Source organism: Pinus tabuliformis, chromosome 8 (genome assembly GCF_031772625.1).
Source record: "Pinus tabuliformis cultivar Carrire ecotype Pingquan chromosome 8, CPIR1, whole genome shotgun sequence".
NCBI classification, from domain to species: domain Eukaryota; kingdom Viridiplantae; phylum Streptophyta; class Pinopsida; order Pinales; family Pinaceae; genus Pinus; species Pinus tabuliformis.
In genome coordinates this window covers 209,131,767-209,144,575 of record NC_142294.1, presented here as the reverse complement: position 1 = coordinate 209,144,575, position 12,809 = coordinate 209,131,767, and positions in this window count along the sequence as shown.

Here is a 12,809-nt window from a genome sequence, read left to right as displayed (position 1 = left end):
GTTATTGATGGCATCATCTTCTATTTGATCTTTAAAATCTAAAGCCTTCTGTACAGTCAATGGGGATCTGATATTGTTAGTAAGGTATGACACAGGATACTGATTGGTTTTGATCATTGGCAGGCTTGGCTGTGCTGGAGGATATAGAACTAGATTTTTAACATCTGGTCCTTTAGTTATAGTCATGTTTCCCTGCCGGCAACCAATGTAGGCATCGGCAGTAGCAAGCCAAGGTCTTCCAAATATTAGCGGATGTCCATCCAGTCGGGTTTTTGGGTTAATTATCAGGAAATCAGTTGGATATTCCCAGGAGTCTACAGAAACCATGACATCGTATAAAGTGCCTTATGGTCGAACTACAGATCGATCTGCCAATTCTAGCAAAGTAGAAGTAGGTTCTACTGATGTGATGCCAAGCTTCTGGCAGGTAGAGGTTGTCAAAATATTGATTGCAGCTCCTAGATCAACTAAAGCGTTAGTCAGGGTTTGGCCATAGATTTGGACAGTCACAATTGGATTTCCGGGATCTTCGTATTTGATAGGTGTCTCTTTTCCCGATAATAAGTCAGATAAGGTGCCGACTACTTGGACTCTTGGGTTAGTGGTTGTATTCCTCCTTGATTTTTTTATGCACAGTTCTTTTATAGTTTTTGCATATATGGGAATATCTTGAATGGCTTGGAGGAATGGAATTTTTATGTACAAGTTTTGTAACTCTCCCAGAATGTCAAAGTCTGGATGTTGTGCTGGTCGTGGTATGACTAATCGTTCCGGGAAAGGAGGAGAGGATGTATCTGTTTGTTGATGGGTCTATTCTTTATTTACACCCTCTTGTTGTGGTGGTTGTTCTATTGGTAACTGATCTTCAATATGAACTGTTTTGTCTCCCTCTGTTTCTATGATACATCCAGATCGTAACTGAAGGTCATTGCACTCCCTTAGGTCAAGTCCAGTTTCTGATGTTTCTATGATTTGGAGGGATTGGACTGGTCTATTATTAGGATTGGGATTGGGTTGGGCTGGGAGTTGTGGCCTTAGATTAGACTGGGGGTTTTGTTGTAAGGCTGGCAGAGTCGGTTGAGGGAGTGGAATAGTTCCTGTTGACTGATATGTCGATCTTGGCCAATTTTTCTGCCAGGGCGAACTTTGTGAAGTAGGGGGAATCCATTGTGGAGGGTATGAATTATTCTGCCAATATGGTGGGGTGTAAGGAAAATTTGGCCATCCGAATTGGCTTGTCTGATTCATCCATGGATTTGGAGAAGGAAACGGCTGTGATGACCAATTCGGGACTGGGGGTGTAGATTGGTTTTGCCACATACCATATTGTTGAGCATTGTACTGCGGAGGCTGAAAAGAAGAGGTCGGGTCAGAAAACATACCAGATTGCCTAGGTTGCCATTGGCGACGTTGCTTAACAAAGTATGCTGGTTCTGATTCTTCTTCTGCTTCCTTGTATACTACCTTCAATCCAGGAAGTGAGGAGCAGCTCTCAGTAAGGTGGTCTTTCGTACAGATAGCACATGTTTGAACTATATCTAGCGGACATTCCTTGTGGTTATGTTTTCTTCTGCATCGGGGGCAGAAAATTGCCAGATTTTGCTCCGCCTCCATTTGCTTTTGTTTAGCCTGCACAATATCAAGCTGAGTAGTTAATGTCCCCAGAATATCAGTTTTAAAATTTTCTAATAAATTCCCTAGTTCTACACGTGTTACCCCTTCTGTTGATATTTTGTTGTCTTTAACAAACCTATCATATTCTGTTGATTTTATCCTTGTGCTGCCTCTTGAACTCCTGATGCATAAATTAATGATATCAGCAAAATTCTCTTGGTAAATATCCCCTTTTCCCATGATATTCAATGTTTCAATCCACTGTTCTTTCATTCCTCTAATCAATGTTGTTTTCAACACATTATCAGGTAGAGGTAGTGATGCATAGGGGGATCTCTGTAAATTATACTGGAACCGTTCTACGTATTCTTCTAAAGTTTCATTTGGTCTGGCCGTCATTTGGAAAATTTCATCTTTTAGCTCTCTCGACCTACAATAATCCTGATATTTTTTAAGAAAGGATTCTTTCATTTGCTCCCAGTTGTTTATGACTCCACCACCTAAACCCATAAACCATCTCAGAGCTGCTCCTTTTAAAGTGGAGGGGAACAGCTTTAATTTCTGGGGATCAGTGGTGTAATCGTACCCTCTACATAGCACATCGAATTCAAATAAAAATGCATCGGGGTCTTCTGATGTAAGTCCATGAAACGTCGGGATGTGTTGAAGAGGTATTGCTTTCATGGGTGCATTTGCAGCAGAATCTACTATAGGATATTGCAATGTAGAAGTTTGAGCATTTGGCTGATTCTGCGCCATTGGATCAAAGATGTGCCAATATCCTTCCGGAATTTCTAGGAGGGTATTCCTAGGTTGAGAAGGGACGGCCTTGGCAGGAACTGTTTTAATGACACTTCCCTTATCTGGGATTTCTGTCTGAGGGAATGGGGTGCCTTCAAGGTTAACTTTGGCCGCGCTCCCCCTGTCTGGGCTGTTTAACAATTGGATTATCCTAGAAGGAGACCTTGGTTCCTCTATTTCCCCTGTTTCCCCTTCTCCTTCACAAAGATTGCTTAAATTCCCTTCTTGCAGCCGTTCTGACACAGAATTTTCAATTTCTTGGAAGTCCTGTTCATCAGTCCGACTATGCACCTCAGCGTAGGCTCCAGATGGTGATGTTGTAGCCTGAAGGGAGCTAGTAGGCTGCTTAGAATGAGTCTTTCTGAGGCCTACTGACGGCTGAGATTCGGTTTTCTTATAAATTTCGTCTATGAAGGTTGTTCGACCAAGGGTCACCGGTCCTTTGGCTTTTTCAGGTTTGACTGGAGGTTTGATATTCTTTTCTAGCTTTTTCTGCTTAGTCATGCACTCTAAAAACTACTAAATCCTATTCAACCAGCAGTTCTGCTAAGAGAGCGGACGGTGGAGCAGGGCTTTTACATGCTCCGTACGCAGGTTCTTACCTTCCGTTTTTAAAATCCAACTCCCCCCTAGTAGCTTTGCGCACTACTCTGTAAAGGGAAAATGGCTATACTCCTTCCCCGGCAACGGCGCCAAAATGTAGAGCTGTAACTAGGGTCTCTCACACCGCTAATTATTCCACATTAATAAGTCAATCCGGGAACGTTTTGTTATTGCAAGAAGTAGCTCACTCCGAGGCTATTTGTCCGAGTAATGCTTAGTAGTACAGGGTTGAGAAGATCAAAGGAAAACAGATGCAAACTTGTAACTAAATTAACCTAAAAGATAGAATCACACAAAACAGTTGATCAGTCAAGGGTACGGAAACAATAACCCATCCCTCTAGAAACTGATTAAAGAAGGGAAATTAGAGCATGGACTTATAGGTCTGGGAGCTAGGCAGCGTCTTGCTGAGGCTCACTACAGCCTTAGGCCTTCTCTCACACCAAAACAACAAAGGCAGGTAAATAAATCAGCGGAAAGTAAAATGGAACAGCAATAATCAAATGGAACAGCAATAATCAGATGGAACAGCAACCCGTAATGATTTATGAAACAACAACCATCACCTGTATGTACATGTTCTACACTAACATAGCAATCTGAGAGTATTGAATGATACAACTATGTTTCTAAACAGAATGACGCTACTCTCAAATCCCACGAATATTGTTTAACATAAATCCAATGACAGTAACATTCATACCAGTACTCTGTTACAGAAATGGCTGAATAAAGATACAATTCAACCCTGTGTAAATCCAATTATACAGTGCAGAGTCTTTACATCTTTACATAGAGAAATCATTCATTCATTAAACATAACAGAGCATAGCGCATCATATAAAGAATTCATCAGACTGCTAAGTAATAAAGATAAACAAACCACACACAAATCACCGTATAATGATACAAAAGCAAGTGTCCTTCGGAGCCGGGCCCTTAGCTGCCAATGGTACACTGCCTTAGATTACTCCAGACGCAGAGACGAAATAAACACCAAGTCTTTTATATTAATCGCATTCACAAAAGTATAACAAAATTAGGTCTCAGTGAGACCCAATGATCAAAGTTTGTTCTAGAACTGTAAAATTACAAAAACAATCCTCCTCTTGCTTAATGATGCTGTGCCATTATATAAAAGAAATGACGGAGATATCTAGATAATCAGAGATAAGTAAAGCAGCGATCCCTCAGGATCGAAGATCCTGAGGGATTCGCTAATCGTTCAACCCTTCTTGCGTTCGCTGAGCCGGTATCCCGCATTCTTTTCCTAGACTATCCAATTCCGATTTTGCTTGATCGTGTCCGCATCCGGTTCCCTACTGGAGGAACAGCAGTTATTTTTCCTCTGCTCCTCGCTTTTGAGCAGGAATTCCTTGCTTGCACGTCTTCCTGCATAGAAAACATCAATTATTAGCACTTGAGCTTCCTTTGTCTATTTTTGCGCATTTTATCAAAATCCTTTATCTTCTTTGAATTCCTAATGCAGAAAAGGTTACAATTATTATTGAAAAACCACTAGATTGCTTGTCAAAAGCATACCTTCCAGGTGCTCCACATAGATGAGCAATTCTCTAATTAAAAATTGAATACATTACTTCTTTCCATCGTAAAACAAAATAAATAATATTCTACATCTGAAGATCATGCTATTATTGGAGCCATGGCTGAAGCTAAGGATCTCTGAGTTGAATTTGATGAGGTGACATCTAAGTCAAAGTTGATAAGGCGATTTTCGAAAAATAGAAATGATTAATTCTCGCGAATTCCTAAAAATTAGGCCCCAAATATTCCTTAGTACTCTCAAACTATGACACCTGTGTAAAAACTGAGAGAGGTTTTGTTAATGGGCCTGTTGTCAAAAAAAATATCTTTGGGTTTTCAAATATTAGTTTCCAAATGTTCGAAAACGACTCTCGAAGTTACTTCCTTTTACAGGAAAAAATAGAGTAAAACAGACCTTTTTTACAACAATGTGTTGCTACTCTAGTTGTCAATGCTTTAACCCTATTTATTACAAATCGAAAATGAAAATCCCGTTGTCAGCGCTTTAAATTTTTTATTATTTACATACCGACGTTGACACTGAAACTATCAGTGCTTTAAAACTATTGACTAAAATTGTGATAACAATTGGCTCCACAGGGATGTTGCCGATCATATATGGAAACAAGAACCCCATAGATCAAAAGCCTGATTCAATGGGTTGATCCAAACTCAACAACTACAACTCGTAACCTGCACTTATTCTACAACTAAAAACCAAATTGTAATCCAAACTAAACTATACATTACATTGTAAACTGAAACTGAAAAAATGTAGGTTGAAAATAAATGCTTGGCCAACAAGCTTATTGAACACTCATCCTACACTAAACTGCTGAAATAAATGCTCAATCAAATAATACAAAAATTCCAATGCAACCAATCCAGTAGCTACTCAAATGTTGTGGCCTTTTTATTGTGCTTCAGCAAAATCAAAACTAGATAGTATAATGTTAAAGGCAACTCATGATGTAATTTGTCTCTACACGAAAAGAATGGCTGAAAATTCAAACTAAAACATCCCTCCATGTAGTCAACTATGGGATCATAAAAATGATGATCTATCTGATGACCCTCAAGGTATTGAATGACTAGATAATCATGGTTGAATTTCTTAGATCTATTCACTATGTCAAACCATGACTTCAACTATGAATTGTCAAACTCATTCTAAAAAATAAAACACTCTTCAACCTTGACAACCGAGGGAAGCACTACCTCCTCTTGACTTGGCTGAAAAAAGTCTTTCAAAAGACTGATTCTGATATTGGGAATTATGGGATAGTATTTGAATCTCTAAGGCTTCGAGATCCTTTTCAAGTTTCTCAGCAAATGCTTCTAAGAAGTAAATTGTATCCTCACAACTACATTTTCATGACTTTAAATAAATATGTAAGAAACTCGAGAAGGCTTCATCAATTTGATCATCACCAAAATTGTCCAAATATTCCTTAAAACCTTCAATAGAAAAAAGATCTTCAACATACCCAGTCTTCTTGATTGATTAGGCAACTAGATCTGCAGTTCAAGCTCTAAATTATTCAGACATTGGAGATGCCATGGATGTTATGAACTCTAGATTGTTTGACAATGGAGTCACCAGGTGAATGGTGCGCAACAACTTTGTGTTTGACCTTTGTTCACCATCAGAAGTAAAATCTGATCATTGTCGTTCTTCCAGGATATTTTCTTGAAGCTTTCACCTCCCCGGTAATGGCACCAAAATGTTCTCTTAAAAAAACCCTAGTTGTAAGGGAAAAAATCTAAGGTAACCTCTAACCAATATTTTGAATTGAAATCTACTACTTTCAATTTGAAGGGGGGTCCCTTCTATAACTCTTTTATAACTCAGTCAAAAGGATTGGATATGTACTTAGCATAATGACTAGATTTGATTTAGATCATACAAAATTGGTTTGAAAAGGAAAGGTAAAACCATTGGGCATGGAGTCTTTTTGACAAAAAACTACTCGTTACAGACTATATGAAAAAACTATATAGGCAAGGTAGCAACAAATTTCTTAGACAACTCCTCATTTAGCTATGATAGAAGCATATAGAAATAAATATCGTAAACAGAGCAACCGGGTGAATTTTGTGAATGATATTCAAGTTGAAAACATATAAGCAATTTATCAATTCTAAATTTGAGTTGATAAACAAAAATCACATTTAATCACTCAATTCCTATAACACCCTCCTCCCACATCTAACCAAGCAACCATCCAGCCAAGGTAAACATGCAACGAGAGGCCACTATGATATGATTCGACCTCCTAAGTCACCTCAAGGAAGTGTAACCGATGAAAACACACCATACAGACATTCAGCATCATCAACAGAACCCTTAAAAGACAAGTCGGCCACTCAGATAGCTTGTCCCTAGATCCCACGATTGTTTTAGGTCTCCTGGGCCATAGTCACTCTCATGCTATGGGCAAGGGAGTGACCAGTAACCTAAAGTTGCTCTCACAGGCCTGCCTGCCAGTGACTCCAAGATTTGAGCCACTTTTTCAAGCCCAGAGCCTAGGTCACTACCAAGAACTGAACCATCTCTTCAAATCAGTAAATTAACATGGAAATGACAAGATTAAAGCAAATACTTGTTCAAGACCTTGACTGGATCCCTACTAGCCATGACAGGCATTTCGTCAAACATATTGTCGACATGTAATCTATAGGTGTAAATAACAGAGTTAAGATTAGGGATCTCATACTTATCTGAGAATCACTATGAACCATTGTTTCCTCATGCCATTTGTTTGTTATCATCTATTCGGTCATAGACACATTATCCATTCACATACAATTAAAAACATGATGAGAGCCATACATAAATGTTGTCATAAAATGTGCATATAACCAACATAATAGGAAAAAAAATACAATAAACATGACAACCATCAAATCCATACATACATCAGTACCTTTACACATGGAAAATCAAGGAAAGGATTTCTCATTAATGAATCCAATGAACCAACAGGATATGGGGCTACCACATTCCACCCGACCGTAGAATGGCTGAGAAAAATCTCTCTTTAGTCATTCACCCTCGTGCCATATTCCAAGCATGAATGGGCGATCTCATAGAACACATCAATCAAAACTCATCTAGGGCTTCCATAGGTCATCTACCTCAACCCATCAAACAGTGATTCCACCTCATTGTTAGACATCACCAAAACCATCACCATATTGGTCTCCATCCAAGCCTTCCAGGGCTTCCAGAGTGTTTGTCCAACCATGGCTTCCAGAGCGTTTGTCCAACCAAGGCTTCTAGAACTAGTAACTCAACTCGCAACTTATACAAAGCTTCTAGAGCGTGTGTCCAACCAAGGCTTCCAGGACTAGTAACTCAACCCACCAAGGGCCTCCAAAGTGTTTGTCCAACCAAGGCTACAAGGACTAGTAACTCAACCCAAGCTGTTACAGAGATTCCATAGCATTTTTTCATCCAGGGCTTCCAGGACTAATAACTCAACCCGAGCTAAGGAAACATGAGAACCAACCAAAACAAAACAATGAAAGTAAACCCACAATCACCATGGTTATCCATAAAATGGCAAGGCTAGGCCATCCATTGTCAATCCAAGAAATCCTCCATGTGAATGACAGATCACAACCAAGAAACCACATGCATATGCCATGCATGCCAAAACTAGTGAAGAAATCATACAAGCAACTCGGTACCTACAATCAAATCTGATGTAGTTGTTGATGTCGATGCCTTCTTGCACTTTCCTTCTCTTCCTTTGACTTCTTGCTCCAAAAATCCAAGTATGCCACACCCTCTAAGAGTGCTCCAAGGAATCTCTAAGTATCCAAGAGTATGAGAGACAGTGAGTGAGTGAGAGAGAGAGAGAGAGAAAATGAGAGAGCTCCAACATTGAACTAACAAAAGGTTACCAATTGATCCTCAGAAGCATTTTATGAATGAGGCCTCTATTTTTCTTCATTTTCCATTATTTTCCTTCATTTTCCTCCTCACATGCAACCTGTGACCTTTCACCTCCTTTTTCTCCTATTTTCCATTATTTTCATAAATAAATATGCCAAAATGCCTTTTAATGCCTTAACCATTGACTTTGCCAATTTCTTTACCCATAAACAACCAAATGAACACCCCCTATGATGTCTTTCCCAACATTCAGCTTGTAATAAGTGTCGTAGTCATCTGTGGTTATTGTTTTAACATTTATTACATGGAATTTTCACTAGGGTTGTTATAGAACCCTCCCCCTTGCGAAACACCGTCCTCGGTGTTCAATCACACATATACCTCAACAACCTACTGAAAGAAGCCATACAGCTTATGGAGATTTACAACACAACTAATGCAATATTTACAATGAGAGATCTGCTCAAGACATAACATCATGACAACATGACAACATACCGCATAATGGAGCTTTATAACACAACTCATTGTGATATTTACAATGATCATCTTGTTGAGTGCCAACTCATATAACATCACAACATCATGATAACATAACCACATGATAGCATAATAACATGACACCCATATCACATAGTAGAGATTTATAACATAGCTCGTTACGGTACTTACATCCATACACGGGTGTACTTATAGCAACATCATCAAAATATATATACTAAAACATATGCCAAATCATATATCAAACATATACTAACATCATATCTAAGCATATGTATCAAAACTTCATATAGCGTATATCAACTATCATAAAGCATATATCAATCACCATAAAGCATATACTAAACCAACATAACCAAATACTAAACCACCATGAAGCATATACCAAGTCATCAGAAGAAAATACTAAACCACCATAAAGCATAAACCAAGCCATCATAAGCAAATACTAAACCACCATAAGCAATCACCAAACCACCATAAGCAATCACCAAACCACCATATCAAAGCTGCTTTGCCTAAACTGGTAAACAAGGAAGCATACATGGCCCGCATCTGATCCGCCATCTCCCATGTAGCTTCATCGGGCCCAAAGTTATTCCATTGCACTTTAACTTGCTTTATTGCTCGGTTTCAGAGCATGAGCACATTTTTCTGCAATATATAATGAGGCTTTGGCTGGAATTCTCCATCTGGTTCCACCTACAATACAGACCAGTCAATCACATGATCAACATCTTTAACATACTTCTTAAGCAATGAGACATGGAAAACATCATGGACTTTCACTGTCGGAGGCAATGTAAGTCGATAGGATACTGGCCCAATCCTTTCAATGATACTAAATGGTCCACAAAACGGTGGTGCCAACTTGGCAATTGATCCAATCCGCAAGGAGTTTTTCTTTGATTTGATGTGCAAGTACACATGTTCCCCAACCTGGAACTCCTTAAACAACCTGTTCCTGTCTGCATAACTCTTCATCCTATCCTGTGTTGTCTTGAGATTCTTCTTGATCACCTGCATCTCATGTTTCATGTCTGCCAACATATCTAGTCCAATCACTACTATGTTAACCGGATCACTCCAACTAATGGGAGTCTTACAACTCCGCCCATACAATGCCTCAAGAGGACTCATCCTCAGTGACTCCTGATAACCGTTGTTGTATGAAAACTCGACCAAAGGGAGATACTCTTCCCATTTGTGATGTTGATGCATCACAAACATCCTCAACATGTCCTCTAATATCCTACTGACCCTCTCCATCTATCCATCTGTTTGAGGGTGATAAGTTGTGCTGAAGGCCAACTTTGTGCCCAAACCTGCAAATAACGCCTTCTAAAACTTGGAAGTGAACTTTCCATCCCTGTCTAACACAATCTTCTTCGGGACACCATGTAACCACATATATGATGAATACCTGTGCCACATCACTAGATGAGAATGTAAACTTCACGGGAATGAAGTGTGAAAAAAAATTTAACCTGTCCACAATGACCATGATAGAATCATGTTGTTTCATTATCTTTGGTAACCCTGTGATGGAATCCATGGAAATGACCTCCCATTTCCACTCTAGAATCGTGATTAGTTGTGGCAGTCCACCTGGATGTTTTCACTCTACCTTCACTCGCTAACAATCGAAACATCTTGCCACAAACTCTGCTACACGCCTTTTCAAATTTGGCCAATAGTAATATCTCTTCACCATTGTGAGTGTCTTCTAGTAACCTGGGTGACCTAAATATGGTTTCGCATGAAACTCCCTCAAGATCATCTTCTTGGGATCATTGTCATCCGGCACATATATCGTGTCTCGAAACCTAACCAATCCATCTTCTATAAGACAATAGTCCAAGTCCTATGCACCTGCACTTGTGCTTATACCACTACCTATACTTGTACCTGTGCCATCACCTATACCTATACCACTACCTGTACATGTACATGTCTTATCACCTGTACCTGCCTACTAAGAGCATCTACCACTCTATTCTCCTTTCCTATGATGTACGTTATATCAAAATCAAACTCGTTGATCGTGGCCAACCATCTAGCCTACTTGGAATTAATATTGGGCTGGTCAAACAAATACCTCAATCCAATGTGATCACTCATAAGTACAAACAACCTTCCAAGAAGATAGTGTCTCCACATCTTCAGTGCATGTATAATCGTTGCTAACTTGAGATCATGCGTGGGATAGTTTTTCTCGTGCTCGGTTAGTTTCTGGGACTCAAACTCCACCAAGCCCTCTCTTGCAAGCATCTGTGCATACCACAAATTCCTTATTTGGATCTGTAATTTGTAGTATTGGTGCATGTGTTAGCAACTGCTTAAGTTTCTCAATGCTAGCCTCAGACTCTTCAGTCCATTTGAACTTCTTACATTTCCTCTGCAATGATGTGATGGGGTAAGCAATCTGTGAGAAGTTCCTGATGAACCTCCTATAGTATCCTACCAAAGCCATGAAAGATCTCACCTTATCCACACTCTTAGGAGCTACCCACTCCATGATGGCCCTTATATTCTCTGGATCTACTGCAATGCCCTCCTTGGAGACAACATGTCTCAAGTAGTGTACCTCCATCTGAAGAAACTACATTTGTTGAGCTTAGCATACAACTGATGCTCTCTCAACAACCTCAACATTTTTGTTAAGTGCTCGACATGCTCTTCCTCATTGTTAGAATATATCAGTATATCATCAATGAACACAGTGACAAACTTATCCAAATATGGACGCAACACACTATTCATCAAACACATGAATGTAGTTGGAGCATTCATCAAGCCAAATGGAACAACGACAAACTCATAATGCCCATACCTCGTCCTGAATGTAGTATTTTATATCTCCTCCTCTTTGATGTGTACCTAATGGTATCCGGATCTCAAGTCAATCTTCGAGAAAACTGTTGCTCCCTTCAACTAATCGAACAAGTCATCAATCCTCAGCAAAGGGTATCTGTTCTTGATAGTCACTTTGTTCAACTTCCTGTAATCAATGCATAATCTAAGTGTACCATCCTTCTTCCTCACAAACAAGACCAGTGTACCCCAAGGTGATACACTTGGCCTAATGTATCCTTTGTCCAACATTTCCTTCAGCTGCAACTTTAACTCAACCAACTCAGGTGTGTTCATCCTACAAGGTGCTTTCGATGCTGGAGCTACCCCTTGCGCTAACTCAATAGAAAATTCTACCTCCCTATGATGTGGAAAATATGTAATGTCCTCAGGAAATACATGTTCAACACATCTGCATCCTCAGGCTCCTCACCCTTATCACTATAAATGTGTACGGAAAATAGCTTGCACCCCTTCCTGCGGCTAAGCTTTGCCTGCATAGTTGTCACCATCCTAACTAATGTGGCTTTATTCTTACCTTGCAAGACTCTTGGTTCTCCATTGTCATCAACACACTCAATAGATTTGTCATAGCAGTCAACCTTGGCTCTATGTAGATATAACCAATCCATGCCTAATAACATATTGTATGATCCCAACGATAATACATTCAAATGTGTTGTTGTGGGCATACCATTTAAGTCAAATGCGCAAGCTCTTACCCGATGATGCACTAGCTTATTTGTACCTATAGCAAATTGAACTAACCAAGACTTTGCATGCAACTCCTTATTCAACCCACACTTATCCACCAAGTTAGGACTAACATAGCTATAATGAGATCCAGGGTCAATCAAAATAGAAATAACTTGATCACAAAGGTTACAGTCCATCTCAATGATAGATTCTTGGTGCTCTACTTACCCATTGTCCACTACTGCATAGATACGAGGAATACTCTGGCCAACATCTCCAATAGTCTGTGCCTCCT